This window comes from Apium graveolens, chromosome 7 (genome assembly GCF_009905375.1).
Source record: "Apium graveolens cultivar Ventura chromosome 7, ASM990537v1, whole genome shotgun sequence".
In the NCBI taxonomy this organism is placed as follows: Eukaryota; Viridiplantae; Streptophyta; class Magnoliopsida; order Apiales; family Apiaceae; genus Apium; species Apium graveolens.
Window position 1 is genome coordinate 152,445,393 of NC_133653.1, and position 18,187 is coordinate 152,463,579.

The 18,187-nt window shown below is 37.8% G+C and overlaps 2 non-coding genes across 2 annotated transcripts; both read right to left on the reverse strand.

Annotated features, from left to right (window-relative positions):
• Positions 1-11,797: 11,797 nt before the first annotated feature.
• Positions 11,798-11,904, reverse strand: LOC141676082 (small nucleolar RNA R71). The gene has a single exon (XR_012556691.1). It is a non-coding gene; the product is annotated as a small nucleolar RNA R71 (small nucleolar RNA).
• Positions 11,905-17,346: 5,442 nt separating this feature from the next.
• LOC141676428 (small nucleolar RNA R71) lies at positions 17,347-17,453 on the reverse strand. The gene has a single exon (XR_012557018.1). It is a non-coding gene; the product is annotated as a small nucleolar RNA R71 (small nucleolar RNA).
• Positions 17,454-18,187: the final 734 nt, after the last annotated feature.

Consider the following 18,187-nt stretch of genomic DNA (forward strand, 5'->3'; position numbering starts at 1 on the left):
TGTTCCTTGGAACTCTGAGAGCTTAGCGATTTAAAGGTCCTGAAAGAATTTCTCACCGCACTGTCTCCTCAGGGTGGTGGTTGGGGATAATAGTCTAAGTTCTTTCTAGATAGGTCCATGAATTGCCGTATAGGAGTACCGTCTCGGTTCTCCTTTCCTTACTCGACTTTCTGTTTCCTTAGTATGAAATGTTTCATCCTACTCCCCATAATTGGGGTCATCTTTTAATTTAAAATCCTCATTTTCCTCTCCATTATGTCATGGGTTCCTTCTATCTTGATGGCGACCTCCCTGACTATCACGTTCAGGGTTTGCTCTAAATCTTATTCCTCAAACTATGGCTCTCATCTAAGTTCTCATCCTTACGCTCTTGAACTTTCGAAACCCAAATTCTATAGGAATACCTCATTATTCCCTTATCCTCTTTCTCGGTATTAATCTCATATTTATTTGTTGGCTCTCTGCCTTCATTCATCACCTTTCTCTGGCACAATATGCTCTTTTCCGATAATTCGGACTGTATTGCAATCTCAAACAGCTTTTCGGTACCGGCTCCGGTTACCTTCATATCTATTTCCATTTTTTTTTTTCAAAATCTCTTATCAACTTTCCCAAAGACATTAACCTCTTAAGTCTCTCCTTCTTACTAAGGGCATCAGCCACCACATTGGCTTTCCCCGAATGATAAAGAATCTCCTAATCATAATTCTTGATTAGCTCTAACCGCCTCCTCGGGCATATGTTGAGCTCTCTCTATGGGAAAATGTACTAGAGTACTTATGGTTTGTGAATCTCATACTTCTCTCCATACAAGTAGTGCCTCAAACCTTTAGGGCAAAACTATTGCCACGAGCCTAAGCTCATGGGCGGGGATATCGAATTTCATATTACCTTAATTGTCTTGACATGTACGCGATTTCCTTACCGTGCTGCATAAGCACGCACCCTAAGCCCTAGTGCGAAGCGTCACTATACTTCACAAAATCTCCTTTTCCATCCGGCAACGCCAGCATAGGGGCCATCACCAATCTTTGCTTCAGTTCTTGAAAGCTGTTCTCGCATTTCTCTGTCCATTCAAACTTCTCAGTCTTACGAGTAAGCCGCGTTAAAGGGGCTACTATCTTTACAACTTGAACGAACCTCCGGTAGTGACCGGCCAATCCTACCTCTGGTAGTCGACCAACCCATGGTCATCAATTCATCAGTGGTCCTTTATCCAATCCTGTCAGGATCCTCCATGGGATCCTCCTCAACAACTATCCCTTCTAGGACAACATCCTCAACCGCTAAATCCTCAATATCAACATCATCCGGTCCTGCATTAGGACACTCTATCGGATCCACAATCCGATCTCCAATTAGTAATAAAATATCATCGCGATGTTGCTCCTCAACATCAGGGTTCGGAGTCCCGCTACCATATACGATAACGAACTACGCTCCTATCACGATATTTATAAGGGTTCCCATAAGGGTTTTAACTGTCAGTACTACGTTAGGTAGCCCGACTATGAACTTGGCAAGAGTTCTTATTATCTTTGTGAACTTATTATCTTAACGTCCCATCATCTCTGAGGTTTATAACGCTTAGCTCTGATACCATTTCTCTAACACCCCCAGATCCGGGGTCGGGGATCCGGGTCGTCACGGTCTTTCTTTCCACAATATCACTTCACTTAATTAATAAATAACCTTATGCTGTGACCCCACACTAACACACACCACAACCCGTTATAGTCTCAGAGATGAAATTTAAATAAGTACAAGTCTTTGAATCCACAATTTAAAAGTTATTACAACCCAAAATGATTACTTGATAAATTTAGAGTTAATTGCCATTATCTGCCACAAGTTATAATTATACATAATTGATTCTCAAAAGTAGATGGTCTGATCTACAATAGATCTACCTCTGCAGCTATAGCAGCTACAACATCAACGGGAAGACACAGGACGCTTCCCACGTGCTTGCGCTGGGTCTGCTGGAGTCTGGCCATCTTTCCTAACTGTTGTTGTGTGATGAAGAAATAAAGCAAGGGTGAGCAGCAAGCCCACCAAAATAATATGTATAATGATTTACAATATATGAGCCTACTCATAATACTCATGAAAGTCTTGGTCAAAAGAAATGAACCAAGTTGATATCTTAATGCGATGAAGTCGCAAAATATTCAGTATATATATATATATACATATATACTTTTCAAAATATTGGAAGTCCTCTTCCATGCATAATACACACAGAATTCCAGTGTATAACTGTATAAAAATATCGTTGCAAGGTGATCTCATATATCTAACCTTGTCTCAACATTTTTCTGAAAATCTTTGTCATGCATAAGATAATCATTTACTAGATATAAGTTTAAAAGATGAAGTTACAAAATACTCCAATATACTTATATCTTTTCCAAATACTACTTGAACTACCATCATTCAAGTTATAATTAGTTTCCAAAGTTCATCATATAGACGAGACTACAAGATAATACTTGAATAGATTCAACCTTTAAAATATCATCAAAATAAAATGAAGTTATGAGATACTTCATTTGATGCAAACATTATTTTGAAAACTTGACCCTGCCAACACTCAACAATCGCCCAACCGTAGCCTTTCTATCGAAGTGCTTTGGGTAGTGTTGCAGAAATATCCAATTGGATGATGAACTCATTACGGGAGTTTACCGCGCCAGGAAGACCACTTACGATGATCAGTCGTAGTAGTACAACCCCACCATTTTCTACATGTAGAGGAGAACCTGTCGGATTTACTTGTCAACCGAACACTGAACTCCTAAGGAATGGACCGCCTTAGCGGAACTTCCAGGCCATTTGGGCCAATATAATAAGGCTGGGCCGGCGCTACTCGACCACTTACGCCACTCCTAGTTCAGATGAAATCCATGACTCTGAAACGTAAAGTTCGTTTCCCCCTTTCCCCAAGTAGAAACTTGTTGATACGGCTCCACCAAGAAGTCGTACCTAGTTGGAAAGGAAAACTCACCGATATTTCCCAGGCGATGCCTGTTAATGGATTAACTTGTTCCAAGAATTTTACTTCCCGAATATTGGGTAAGTAATCAAAAACTCTTTTACCAAGACAGCAACCTTGTTGCGAATATAAAACACACCACCGAGCCGGATCCCCCAGGTTTTGAGCGAGTATTTAAATCCCCTTTTTAAAAGGAAGATCTTAAATATAAAAATAGTTTTGGGATCCGCTCTAACTTTTGAAAATCATTTTAAAGACTCGAAAACACTTTAAAGGGTGTTTGGAGTAAAACTGATTTAATGAAGTAAATCAGTCCCCAGAATATTTAGAAAATGTCTGAATATTATTATTTAAATAATATTCCCATAAAAAAATAATCTTTATAAAATAGTTGAAGTAGAAGTATTAAAACTTATACTTGAAATGAATAGCAAATAATCAAAGATATACTTATACGAAAGTAATATCTTTATTTGAATAATCAAAAATAAGTTTGATTATCGACACCTTATTCTTTAATAAAATAAAGAATATATCTCAGCAAATAATCGGAGTCATAGATCCTCAAATGAATATTCAAATAATATTCAATAAAAAAAATAAGCTGAGTCATAATACCTCGAATGAATATTATAAATAATATTCATTAAATAAAATAAAGGAGTCATACATCCTCAAATGAATGTCCAAGTAATATCCAATAAATAATGTAAAGGAGTCATACGCCTTCGAATAATATTCGAAATAATATTCAATAATAAAATAAAGTTAAAGTTATCGAATAAACCTTATTCGATTAATAGTTTTAAAAACTATATCCATATATATATATATAAATATATATATATATATATATATATATATATATATATAATATACTCGGGAACATCGACTCCCGGTTTAGAAATATGTTCACCTTTTATCCCCTATACTAAGGGTATACGCAACTACTTGCTTATTTCTAGCATAGGTATTATGCAACTATAAGCATTGAAATCAACAGATAGATAACCAGATTACGAAACAGACATGCATATATACCATATTAGCATGCTCCAATATATCGCAAAATTTGCTAATAACAATCATGCAATATCACAAGATAATGCATATACACATATTTACATCACAACAACAGTATAACGGGTAGAAAACTTGCCTGAGCGACTGGGGTTACGAATGGCTCGGGACGAGTCTGGTAACCTATAAACAACAAGTAAGTTGGAATTAAACCAAAATCACTTGTAAATCTATACTTTAACTAACTTAGACTCTAACGCTTGATTTGCGCTCACTGATTTGCTTAAGTCACTCGGGTACCCTCGGCTCCACCATTTTTAATAATTTAACCTTTACGAGTTTTAAAGCGATTCCTTCGCGAGTGTCTTACCAACTTCCTAACACACTTACCATAAATGTTTCATACATTAATTAACCCTTTTTGGTCTTTAACCTATGTTTTAAAGTAAGGCGAGGGAAAAAGTTTCGTTCGCGAAACGCCGTTACTTGAAACGGTCGTTTCTCCTAAACCGTGCATCGGAATCGAACGAACTACATATCAAAACGAAGCTCGTAACATGAGCTATCTAAACATGGCAGTGGTCATAATCTAGCAGGGGGTTCTCGGGTCCTAATGCTATGCACAAAAACAGTCCAAAGAAAATCGGACGTTACGACGGCTATGTTTACGCGTTTTCCCAATTTTAAACCATTCAATACCAACCACAAATCAACCCCAAATCAATCATACAACCAATATCCCTCCAAACCACATCATAACAGCCCCAACAAATCCACATTAACCATTTATACTTATTCCTCATATGAACTAAAAGCTTTACTTAGGTTCTTTAACTAATTACCAAGATTTACAACTCCAACAATGCAACAAAACCAACTAATCTCTACAAACTCAACCAAACTTCAACCAATCAAGCATCATGCTTCACATATGCTATATCAAACACATTCAATCCTAATTACTCAAAACTAAAGCTAGGGTTTGTAGTTTATACCTTCCTTGGAGAGTGGAGAATCAAGAGAATGGCTTGGAATCACCTTTAAAGCCCTTATCCAAGCTTAATCTAAACAAAACTTCAAGAACACAAATTTTAGTTCTTGAAAACACTATTCACCATCTTCTTTCATGATTTATAGAAAAAGATTGGCTTGGAATTAGAAGCTTAAACTTATAGGAAGTATGTAACTATCCATGGGGAAGCTTAGATAATTACCTTGCTAAATAGTAAGTGGAGGAGCTTGGACTTCCATTTTTTAAGAAAAAACCCGAGAGCTTGAAGAAGAAGAAGAGATATTTTTGTGTTTTTCTTGGTGAAATGAAATGATTTGCTTGGTTGGTTGATTTTTGTTGTTTGCTTTAGTGAATTACCTAGTTGCCCTTGGTTTTTGTGTGGTTAAAAAGTCACCACATCTCCTTCCTTTCTTGTCATGCCTATGTCATCCTCATGATGTCATTCTCCCTTCCTTGTCCTCTTTCTATTGGTTGGATGACATCATTCCCACTAATCCCTTTGATTATCTTCCTAATCGTTTGCCTAATGACCGCTGATCTGTTATACGGTTCGCTTAACTTTCGTTTTCGTTTATCGTTTGAGGGATCATACCCGAGATCTTATTACTTAGGTTCCCTTAACCTTTCTCAATATATTATATTCCTTTTATGATCCTCTCCTATAATCCTTTTATTTAAATCCTTTTTATCCTGTTACCTTATACTCAATTCTCTCCGTATCTTGTGGATTTCCGGGAAAAACCAAAGTGTCCGGAATTGGATTCTGACGATCTTTACATACACTTATATACTTCATAGAGTACTAATAATATCTCATAAGATCAATAACAGAACCCCTACATAGCGTGGCATGAAAAGTTTTCTCGTTCAGCAAAAACACTATTCATAAGGGTTTCAAAATTTCTCAAAAATTGGGGTTATTACAATGCTTGACTGAATGTCATCAATTTTAGGCCGAGAAAAGTCCATAAGAGCTGGATCTGCCGGAACTATATGATCACCCATGATTATTGGTTCTTTTGGCTCACTCCCTTTATCCGAATCTTTAAAATCTATCTTCTCCGGAATATCAAGAATTGAATATGTCTCCTCAGCCGTATCTAAAGTCCTCTTGCGAGTACGAGAACGTGTTTGCATAAACGCTCGCTAAAGTACCTGAAACACAACCGGAAACAATAAGTAACACATCTTAATCAATGAGTCCTAATGACCACTGATGGTAAGTACATAAACTAAACAAATCGCCAAGTCCCCGGCAGCGGCACCAAAAACTTGTTAGGCACAAAACACGCGCTAATAATTCACGCAAGTATACGTGTTCGCAAGTAGTATAAGATATAAATCATATTTGTTCCCACAGAGACTGGTTTAGGTTAAGTTCAATTTATGCACCTATGCAACAATGTATGGTTATCGCTCAATGCTAAGAAAAAAAAATTAGGTTTTGATAAACTAAGAGATTAAACTAACAATTATAACTAAGAGAATTGAACACTTAATTGACACTTGAATTAAAAATATTAAACACACATGAGATCATAACTTCATTACTACTTCCTTTAATAGTTATCGTTATTACCCTTAGCATGAAATGGTGATGATATTAATCGAATAACACGAAACTGATAAAAGCCAACTTTCGTTGAACTAATATAATGCTACCAAACATCCATAATTAAGATAGAAGTTGAATAGGCATCAATTATGTTGAGACCCTATATGTCTACAGAATTTGCCAACATAACGATTTAAGCTCAAGTTATTCCTTATGATTACACAGGGCAAGTAAAACGGTTCGAGTTACCCACTAATCATGCATACACATACATGAACCTATGCTAGCATGGCAAGTTATAAACCTCAAGATCCACCGTCGCTTCACAACAGATTAACAGCCTATCTTATATTTTCGCGATGCACATAAGACGAATAAGCGCAACCTATGCTAGATATCATACAATCATCACACACTAAGGTATTAAACAACTAACTAAAGAAATACATAGTAAATCCGTTACGACCCCATGATCACGATTAGCCCATGATAGAACGCATCGTCACCATGGGTTCATATGAAAATATGATAATAACACACAAGATAAACTAATAAAAATAATTATTAAAACCAGAGTACGTCACAAGAGTAATAAGGTTCAAAGTAAAGAAAACTAGAATCCACTGATACAACGAATAAAAGAATCACAAGAAAATGTATGCTTCCTCTTCTTCATTGCTATGTGCTAAAACGGTCTTCTTCCTTCTCTCCTTGCTCCTTGCTTGATACCACACTCTTTGAAACGTCTCTGAAAACTACTTATATAGAAGCCCATAAGAACCAGCCGTCTCAGAAATCTAACAAAATAAGGATTATAAAAAATCAGTATTAAATTTCTCGCCCCTGAGCGGCCGCCCAACAATCCTGAGCGGGCGCCCAGCATCCTGAGCGGGCGCCCAGCTTTCCTGAGCGGGCGCCCAGCAGGTTACTGGAAAAAATCCTTATTCTGCTCCCGATTTCTACTGCGTTCTGCTCCTAACTTCCCACATCCAATGTCGAGCACTCCCCTAGGTTTATTCCTAATGAAATCTCCCCACAAATGCAAGTTATACCCTGAAATACACAAGCACTAGGAAAACACATTAAATACACAAAATACCTGATTTCAAGACATCAATTCAAGCCATTATAAGACGTTCTAAGTGGTATAAAATTCCACTTATCAATACCTTAGTATGTGGTAATTGTATGATAACCTAGTATTGGTTATGCTTATTTGTCTTATGTGCGTAGCTAACATATAAGATAGCGTGTTAATCTCTATTGAAGCTATAATGAATATAGAGATTTAGAATTTTTCATGCTAGCATAGGTTCATGTATTTATATGCATGATTCGTAGGTAATTTTAACCATCTTACTTGCCCTATGTAATCATGATAGATAACTTGTTCATTAAACCTTTATGTTCTCAAATTCTATAGACATATAGGGTCTCAACATAATTGGTATCTATTCAGCTTCTATCTCTTTTGTGGATGTTTATTGAGTGGCATTTATGACACTTTATTATGCTCTAATAAGCTTTGAATTGGTGTATTTGTACTCAAGTTGTTATGTGTTTTGATGTGTTTTCTAGTGTTTTTGCATTTCAGGCACTATTCAGGTAATCAAGTGAATTAACATTGTTTTGGTGCTAATTTGATGTCCAGGTGGTGTTGGAATAAAAGCTCGTGGAAAGCCGGCTCGAAGCAGTAAGTTTTAAGAAGAAATCTGAGTTTTTCCCAGAAGGACGGCGCGCCCACGCTGTGATTGCGCGCGGCCCCGCCGGGGTTGGAGGACATTATGGTGGAGAAAAGACAGCAGCTCGTGTTCTTCAAGTAGGTTTCTTTTGGCCAACATTGTTTAAAGATGCTCATCAGTTCGTTTTGAAATGTGATCGATGTCAACGAGTGGGTAATATGCCTAAAAAGGATGAGATGCCTCTTAATGTGCTTCTCAAGGTTGAGGTCTTCGATGTTTGGGGAATTGACTTCATGGGGCCATTTGTCTCATCTTGTAACAATCAGTATATCTTTTTGGCAGTTGATTATGTGTCGAAATGGGTTGAAGTTAAGGCGTTTCCAACAAACGATACGAAAGTTGTGCTTAATTTTCTTCACAAGCAAATATTCACAAGATTTGGAACTCCAAGAGTCATAATCAGTGATGAGGGGTCACATTTTTGTAATCGCAAGTTCACTGCTATGATGAAAAGGTATAATATAAATCATCGCATCGCTACTGCTTATCATCCTCAAACAAATGGTCAAGCTGAGGTATCTAACAGAGAGATCAAGCACATTTTGGAGAAAGTGTTATGTTCATCAAGGAAGGATTGGTCTTTGAAGCTTGATGAAGTTGTTTGGGCGTATAGAACAACATATAAGACTTCATTGGGAATGTCACCATTTTAGTTAGTTTATGGTAATGGGTGTCATTTGCCTGTGGAGCTCGAGCATAAAATATATTGGGCTTTGAAGAAATTGAATATGGACTTGGATGCAGTTGGAAAGAAGTGGATGCTTCAGTTAAATGAACTTGACGAGTTTCGACTTCAAGCTTATGAAAACAACAAGATGTATAAGGGGAAAGTCAAGAGGTGGCACGATCGGGGTCTAGTGCTCAAGAAATTTGTGCCAGGGCAACAATTTCTTTTATTCAACTCTCGTCTCCGTCTTTTTCCTGGAAAGTTGAAGTCAAGATGGTCAGGGGCCTTCATAATCAAAACTGTGTTTCCACATGGAGCGGTGGAAATTTTTGAGAATGATCCGGGCCAAGCATTCAAGGTAAATGGTCAATGGTTAAAGCATTATTATAGTGACACGGCAAACCGCGAGGTGGTTAGTGTCATTTTATTGTCCACTTGATCTCAAGATTCTACATCGAGCTAGCGACGTAAAAGAAGCGCTTCTTGGGAGGCAACCCAAGTTTGTTGTACATTAGTAAGTAGAGGACGCAAGAAGAAAAGAGAAAATCACAAAAAAATTAAAAAAATTGGAAAAGTACAGGTCTGACTACAAAAGCCTGGTGCGCTCGCGCTATCTTAGCGCACGGCCACTCCATTTACACGAAAACACCGCGCGCCCGCGCTGTTACAGCGTGCGCCCTCACCGGTTTGGCAGGAGTAGCGCGTGCCTGCGCCATCCCAGTGCGCGCCCGCACCGTGTCCCAACTTTGAGAAAAATAAAAGGCAGTTTAGGGGGGAAACGGGAATTTTTTCCCAAAATTGATTCCTAACCGAATTTTACTTCCCCACATCCCATAATTCCCTCTCCAAATCAAACCCATTACTCCCATATATATTCATAGTAGGTCATTTTTAATATATATCAAGTCAGAGATGGACCATAGCGCAAGGAGAAGACGACAAGAGACCTTTAGCACAATTCAACAAAGGTGAAGACGATCTAGTTTATTCTTGTGAATCTTTGTTTTGAGTTGTAATTTAGATGCTTGTTTCTTGTTTTACTGAATCTATACTCTTATTTGTACTTGGTTTTATTTATTTGTATAAATACTACATTTTTTATATCATGTTTTCCTCGGAACCCTTGTTGATGATGAGTCTGATTTTGGGCTAATCATTATCGTGGGGTTCTAGCGGATTTATTTATGGATTTCTTTAGTTAAATTTTTTGATACCTTAGTATGTGGTGATTGTATGATATCCTAGTATTGTTTATGCATATTCATCTTATGAGCGTCGCGAACTTGTAAGATAGTGTGTTAATTCTTAATAAAGTGAAAGTGAATTTAAGGATTTAGAACTCGCCATGCTAGCATAGGTTCATGTATTTTTTATGCATGATTCATAGGTAATTTTAACCATCTTACTTGCCCTATGTAATCAAGATAGATAACTTGTGATTAAACCGTTATGTTGTCAAATTCTATAGACATATAGGGTCTCAATATAATTGGTGCATATTCAGCTTCTATCTCTTTTGTGGATGTCTGGTAGAATGGTATTCGTGCAACAAAAGTTGGCGTTTATTAGTTTCGTGTTATCTGATTAGTGTCATCACCATTGCATGCTAAGGTTAAGAATAATAAGACTATTGAATGAAGTATTTAATGAAGTTAGAATCCCCATATTTGTCATATATATTAATTCAGTCAATCTTATTCTCGTATTATAATTGTTAGTGTAATTCTTAGTTATAAACAATCTCAAATTGTTATCGTCTTAGCATTGGATAATAACCATACATTGTTGCTTAGGTGCATAAATTAGATAGTTAACCAATAAAGTCTCTGTGGGAACGAACTAGAAAAGATTCTATACTACTTGCGAACTCGTATACTTGCGTGTATTATTAGCGCGTGTTTAGGGACTAACAATGTCTGGTAGTAGGGTATTCGTGCAACGAAAGTTGGCGTTTACTAGTTTCGTGGTATCTGATTAGTTGTCATCACCATTGCATGTTAAGGTTAAGATCAATGACTTTGAATGAAGTAGTAATGAAGTTAGAATTCCATGTTTGTCTTATATAAGTAATTCAACCTCAACTCTCTTAGTTAATGCTATTTAGTATAATCTCTTAGTTTAATCAAAACCGAATTTGTTAATTATCTTAGCATTGAACGATAACCATACATTGTTGCATAGGTGCATAAATTGAACTTAACCTAAACCAGTCTCTGTGGGAACGAATCTGATCTATATTTTATACTACTTGCAAACGCGTATACTTGCGTGTAATTTAGCGTGTGTTTTCACCCTAACAAGTTTTTGGCGCCGCTTCTTGGGACTCGATGTTAATTTAGTTTATGTGCTTGTCATCAGTGGTCGTTAAAGTTCACTGACTCGGACTCTTTTACTTTCACGGTTTACTTGTTGTGTTTTAGGTACTCATTACAATGGGAGATCCAACAGCACGAACGAAAGCCTTGATGAATTTTTCTCAACCCAAGATCAATGACATTCAATCTAGCATTGTCAGGCCAGCTATCACAGCTACTACCTTTGAGGTCAAGCCTGGCATAATTCAGTTCAGTTTGGGGGTGCTCCAACGGAAGATCCCAATATTCACATTAGGGATTTCATAGAGATCTGCGACACCTTCAGGTTCAATGGTGTTTTTGAAGATGCTATAAAGCTGAGGCTTTTCCCATTCTCTGTGAAGAATAAAGCTAAGTAATGGTTACATTCTCTACCAGCAGGTTTTATCACCACTTGGGAAGATCTTGCTCGGATGTTTTTTACTAAATTCTTCCCTATGGTGAAGACAACTGCAATCAGAAATGCTCTTACTCAATTTGCGCAGCAATCGGGAGAATCACTATGTGAAGCTTGAGAGCACTACAAGGAGATGCTTAGGAAGTGTCCTCATCATGGAATGCCTGATTGGATGATTATCAATTGCTTTTATAATGGTTTGGGAGCACAATCAAGACCCATGCTCGATGTAGCATCAAGTGGAGAATTATGGGCAAAGAGCTATGAGGAAGCTTATGATCTAATTGAACTGATGGATGCTAATGAATATCAGTATTCAATTCAGAGATTCCCACTGGGCAAGGTAGCAGCAGTTCTTCAAGTGGATACAACTACGGCTATCACTGCTCAACTAAAGGAGCTGTCTATGAATATCGATTCTCTGGCTAACTATGGTGTTAATCAGATAACCAGTGTTTGTGAGCTATGTGCAGGTTCGCATGCGATGGAGCAATGCGCTATATCTAGTGAATCAGCTCAGTTTGTGAGCAACTTTCAGAGATCGCAGCAACCAGTTCCAGACACTTATCATCCTGACAACTGAAATCATCCTAACTTCAGATGGAGCAATAATTAAAATGCGATGCAACAACCATTCCAGCAGTTTGGAGAAAAATAGTTCAACCATCCTGATTTTCAGCAATAGTTTGCACCAAGATAACAACTTAAACTTCAACAATAAACTCATGATGCAGGTCAATCTTCGAATGAAAAATTTGAATTGGAGGAGTTGAGGCTTATGTGCAAAAACCAGGCTCTTATATGCCAAAGACAGGCTATTTATATCAAGACTCTGGAGAACTAGATAGGGAAAATTGTTAATTCCTTACTGAATCGACTACCAGGAATGCTTTCTAGTGATACAGAAGTTCTAGGCAAGAGGGAAGCAGAATAGCAGGTTAAGGCAATTACATTGAGGTCTGGGAAGGTTGCAAGCCCTAAAAAATCTTAAGTTCCAGAATCTGAAGTTTTGGCTAAAGAAGATGTGCAGAAGGAAGCAGAAGTGGAATCAAGGAAGAAAACTGTGGAACACACTTCTTCTGAGGGTAATACAGGGGAGAAACATGTATATCCTCCACCTCCTTTTTCTAAAAGGTTGCAGAAGCAGAAGCTGGATAAGCAATTTGCTAAGTTTCTGGAGGTGTTCAAGAAATTTCACATTAACATACCCTTCGCTGAAGCTCTTGAACAGATGCCTAGCTATACGAAGTTAATGAAGGGTATTCAATCTCGGAAAATGAAGCTCGATGACTTAGACATCGTTGCTCTAACGGAGGAGTGCAGTGTTGTGCTGCAACAGAAGTTGCCTTCAAAGCTTAAAGAACCTGGAAGCTTCACTATTTCTTGCACCATCGGAAACTTGTTGTTCGACAAGTGTTTATGTGATTTGGGAGCTAGCATTAATCTGATGCCCTTGTCTATCTTCAAGAAGCTTGGTCTACCTGATCCGAAACCGACATACATGTCATTGCAACTAGCTGATCATTCCATCGCTTATCCGCGAGGTATAGTGGAAGATATCTTGGTTAAGGTGGATAAACTCATCTTCCCTGCTGACTTTGTAATTCTTGATTTTTAGGAGGATAAGAAGATTCCCATTATTTTGGGAAGACCATTCTTGGCTACAGGCCGAACTATGATCAATGTGCAAAAAGGAGATCTTACGATGAAGGTTCACGATCAAAAGGTCACTTTTAATGTGTTCAAGGCAATAAAGTTACCCACATCTGAAAAGGAATGCTTTAAAGTAGAGTGGGTCGATTTTATCAAGAATTCGGAGCTTGAGCAATTGCCAAAGTCGAATACCTTGGAGAGATCCTTAATAGGGGAATTTGATAGTAAAGATGAAGATGGGCAGAGCAACTGCAGGTTTTGAATGCACCTTCATGGAAGAGGAAGTTGGATATGCCATTCGATTCTCTTGGGTTAGCAGAGCTGAAAATTTCTCAGGAGCGTTTTGAACCATCTATTTAAGAAGCTCCCACACTTGAGCTCAACCGGCTACCAGATCACTTGAGTTATTCATTCTTAGGTGCACCCCATGATAATGGGTTGGGATATATTTTTGATGATATAGAGAGTGGTTGGACGGATCTTTCCATGCCTATAGAGGGTTCTTCTCATGTATAGCACGCAGTTGATAGGACTGGTGTTGGTGATGCGCAGTACAGGCGATTGACTAAGCGTATGGAGGCCATGCAAGATATTCACTGTCATTTTGTTCCAGATTTGACACACGCTCTCGGTACTATTTCCTGAGATACTGGTGTTGAGGTTGATTGGCCACCTGATCCTCCACCCGAGGAGGGTGATCTTTTCGACGACTAGGTATGCCTGAAATCCTTATTATTACCTTCAATTAGGATATTGAAAATTTTAAGTTTGGGGTGATAATGAAAGGATTAGTTTGTGCGTGTCCATAAAGTTCATATAGATTCATGTTGCATATAGTTGTATTTCATTCGTAGTGTTGCATGATTGTTCATATAGGACACATTTGTTTGTTTTTTATGTGATTTCATATAGCTGCATTTGCATGCATATTTAGCATGATCCCTTAAGATGAACTATGTTATTTGATAAGTTGATGTTGATTTGAGTGTGGTGATGATGAATAGAGGGTTGCTTAAGTCTTAATGAATTGATTTGCATGCCCAGGAAACAAATATTTTCACAAAGTCTTATAGGGTTGCTTTTGATCTAGATCATGATCATACTTGTTTTTTGTTGAGATTTAATCACTTGGTTATATTTAGAATTTCTCATATTCTCGTAATGACAAAAAGAACACTGAATTCTTAAACTGGAGAAAAACTTAGATTTCATTGCTAGTTGTTGTAAGGCTAGACATCAAATAGCTAGTAGCCGGCTCATATTTTTATGAGTAGTCTAGGGTTGAATGAGATGGAGCGAAACACACTCATTCAGAAGTTGTTGAAAAAAAAGAAAAAAAAAGAGAAAAAAAAAGAAGAAAAAAAGTATGTGTTTATACATAATTGATTAAGAGTGAGCTCTTTAATACTCGAGTTATTAAGCTCCAGGGGACTTTGTGCCTAGTGACCTAAGGTTTTGATAGTCTGGGATCCGCTAACATAACACTCGCTACATGGGTATTATTGCATAAGTCTTCTGGGACCTCATTCATTACACGGTCAAATGAGCATCTTTGTTATGTGTTCAATAATAACATGAATCCTTGTATAACTCTAGTAGAAAGGAGGCGTTGTGAGTCATTATGCGTTTAACGTCTATTCTAGTTATAAACTTGTGATTGTCTTGATGAAAGATAAGTTATGGTTATTGATCTAGTATCGAGAGTATATCTGTTAAGCATCCAAACACACACGTTTCTGGTTTGTAAGTTGGTTTGTGAGATTTATTCGAGCTCTATTTTGAGTCATTGCATTCTTAGAGGTGTCAGCTTTTTCATTTGGTTATGGTTATTCTGAGGGGATCGATTGCATTGTCATTTAGTTGCATTCATGTAGTTGCATTCATGTATTAGGTTTGTTTTATAGTTTTGAGTCTGTTTTTGCTTAAAGATAAGCATCGATTCAAGTTTGGGGGTGTGATAAGTGGATTTTATATCTACTTGGAACACTTCATTACAAGCTTAAGTTGGTGTTTTGGACTCAAGTAGTTGGTATTTTTTATGTGTTTTTGCGTTATTGCATTTCAGGCATTAGTTAAATGAAGAAAGGAGCTTTTCAAGAAAATATGCTGAAAATAGATCATAATTAGAAGCCTAGGTCATTCTTATGTTGTAGAGAATCTCGTTAGCTTCGTGTGGGCAGTTGAATCGCCTAATTCTAATGAGCAGAACTCAAGATACGGCCAAAAGAAGAATTGTCAGAATTTTTCCAGAATGTCAACGTGGCCGCGCCAGAGTTAGTGCGCCCGCGCAGCTGAAAACACTATTCCAGCGTGCGGCGCCCTGTAGCCGCGTGCCTGTTGAGTGGCATTTATCATACTTTCTTGTGAATCTTTTTTTTGAGTTGTAATTTGGATGCTTATTTCTTGTTTTGTTGAACCTATACTCTTGTTTGTACTTGGTTTTATTTATTCATATACAGACTACGTGTGTTATATCATGTTTTCCTCGGAACCCATGTTGATGATGAGTCCGATTATGGGCTAATCGTTATCGTAGGCTTCTAGCGGATTTATTTATGGATTTATTTAGTTAAATTGTTTGATGCCTTAGTATGTGGTTATTGTATGATATCCTACTATTGGTTGTGCATATTCGTCTTATGAGTGTCGCGAACTTATAAGATAGTGTGTTAATTCTTAATGAAGTGAAAGTGAATTTAAGGATTTAGAACTTGTCATGCTAGCATAGGTTCATGTATTTGTTATGCATGATTCGTAGGTAATTTTAACCATCTTACTTGCCCTATGTAATCAAGATAGATAACTTGTGCTTAAACCGTTATGTTGTCAAATTTTATAGACATATAGGGTCTCAATAAAATTAGTTCCTATTCAGCTTCTATCTCTTTTATGGATGTCTGGTAGAATGGTACTCGTGCAACAAAAGTTGGCGTTTATCAGTTTCGTGTTATCTAATTAGTGTCATCACTATTGCATGCTAAGGTTAAGAATAATAAGACTATTGAATGAAGTATTTAATGAAGTTAGAATCCCATGTTTGTCATATATATTAATTCAGTCAATCTTATTCTCGTAGTTATAATTGTTAGCGTAATTCTTAGTTATAAACAATCTCAAATTGTTGTCTTCTTAGCATTGGATAATAACCATACATTGTTGCTTAGGTGCATAAATTAGATAGTTAATCAATACAGTCTCTGTGGGAACGAACTAGAAAAGATTCTATACTACTTATGAACTCGTATACTTGCGTGTATTATTAGCGCGTGTTTAGCGACTAACAAGTTTTTGGCGCCGCTTCCGGGGACTGCAGTGTTAATTTATAGTTTATGTGCTTTCCACAAGTGGTCGTTAAAGTTCATTAACTCGGACATTGTTACTTATTTGTTCCTTGTCTGGTTTCAGGTACTCTAGCGAGGGTGTCTGCATACGCGTTCACGTACTCGTAAGAGAACACTGGATAAAGCCGAGGAAGAACTTGTGGTAGTTCGTAGGGAAGTTTTTGAGGAAGAAAAGAAGGTAGAAGAAGAAGAGAAAGTTGAAGAGCCAATTGTAGTAGCTATGGGTGATCAAGCAGAAAATACGAAGGCTTTGATGGACTATTTTAAGCCTAAGATTAATGACATTCAATCTAGCATCATCAGACCAGCCATCAAGGCTAACACTTTTGAGATCAAGTCAAGTACGATCCAGATGATACAGAACTTAGTTCAGTTTGGGGGTTCTCCTACTGAAGACCCCAACATGCACATTAGGGATTTCATCGAGATCTGCGACACTTTCAAATTCAATGATGTGACTGAAGATGCTATTAAGCTATGACTCTTCCCATTCTCTCTAAGGGACAAAGCTAAGTGCTGGTTACACTCTCTACCAGTAGGGTCTATCACAACTTGGGAAGATCTTGCTCAAAAATTTCTCACTAAATTCTTCCCCATGGAGAAGACTGCAGCAATCAGGAATGCTCTTACCCAGTTCACGCAGCAAACTGGAGAATCCCTTTGTGAGGCTTAGGATTGATTTAAGGAGATGTTAAGGAAGTGCCCATACCATGGCATGCCTGATTGGGTGATTATTAACTGCTTCTACAATGGATTGGGTCATACTTCTAGGCCCATGCTTGATGCAGCATCAGGAGGAGCCTTGTGGGCTAAGAGATATGATGAAGCCTATAAACTTATTGAACTAATGGCTGCTAATGAGTACCAGAATCCTTCCCAGAGACTGACTCAGGGAAAAGTAGCAGGAATTCTGGAGTTGGACACAACAACTGCTATCGCTGCCCAACTTAAGGCTTTGACAATGAAGGTGGACACTTTGGCTAATTATGGAGTTAATCAAATCACTAGTGTATGTGAGCTTTGTGTTGGTGCCCATGAGACTGATCAGTGCACACTTTCGTGTGAATCAGCTCAGTTCGTGAGCAACTTCCAGCGATCGCAGCAATCTGTGTCAGCCACCTATCATCCTAACAACCGCAATCATCCTAATTTCAGTTGGAGCAACGCTCCGAATGCGGTTCAACAGCCTTATCAGCAGTATCCAGCTAAGTAGTACAACGCTCTTGTTTTCAGCAACCACAGTATGCACCAAGACAACAACTCTAGCTGCAACAAGCTAATGAAAAATCTGAATTATAGGAGTTGAAGCTTATGTGTAAGAGTCAAGCTATTTCTATCAAGACCTTGGAAAATCAGATTGGGCAAATTGCCAATGCCTTGCTAAATCGTCAACCTGGTACATTGCCTAGTGACACTGAAGTGCCAGGAAAGAAGGAAGCTAAGGAGCAGGT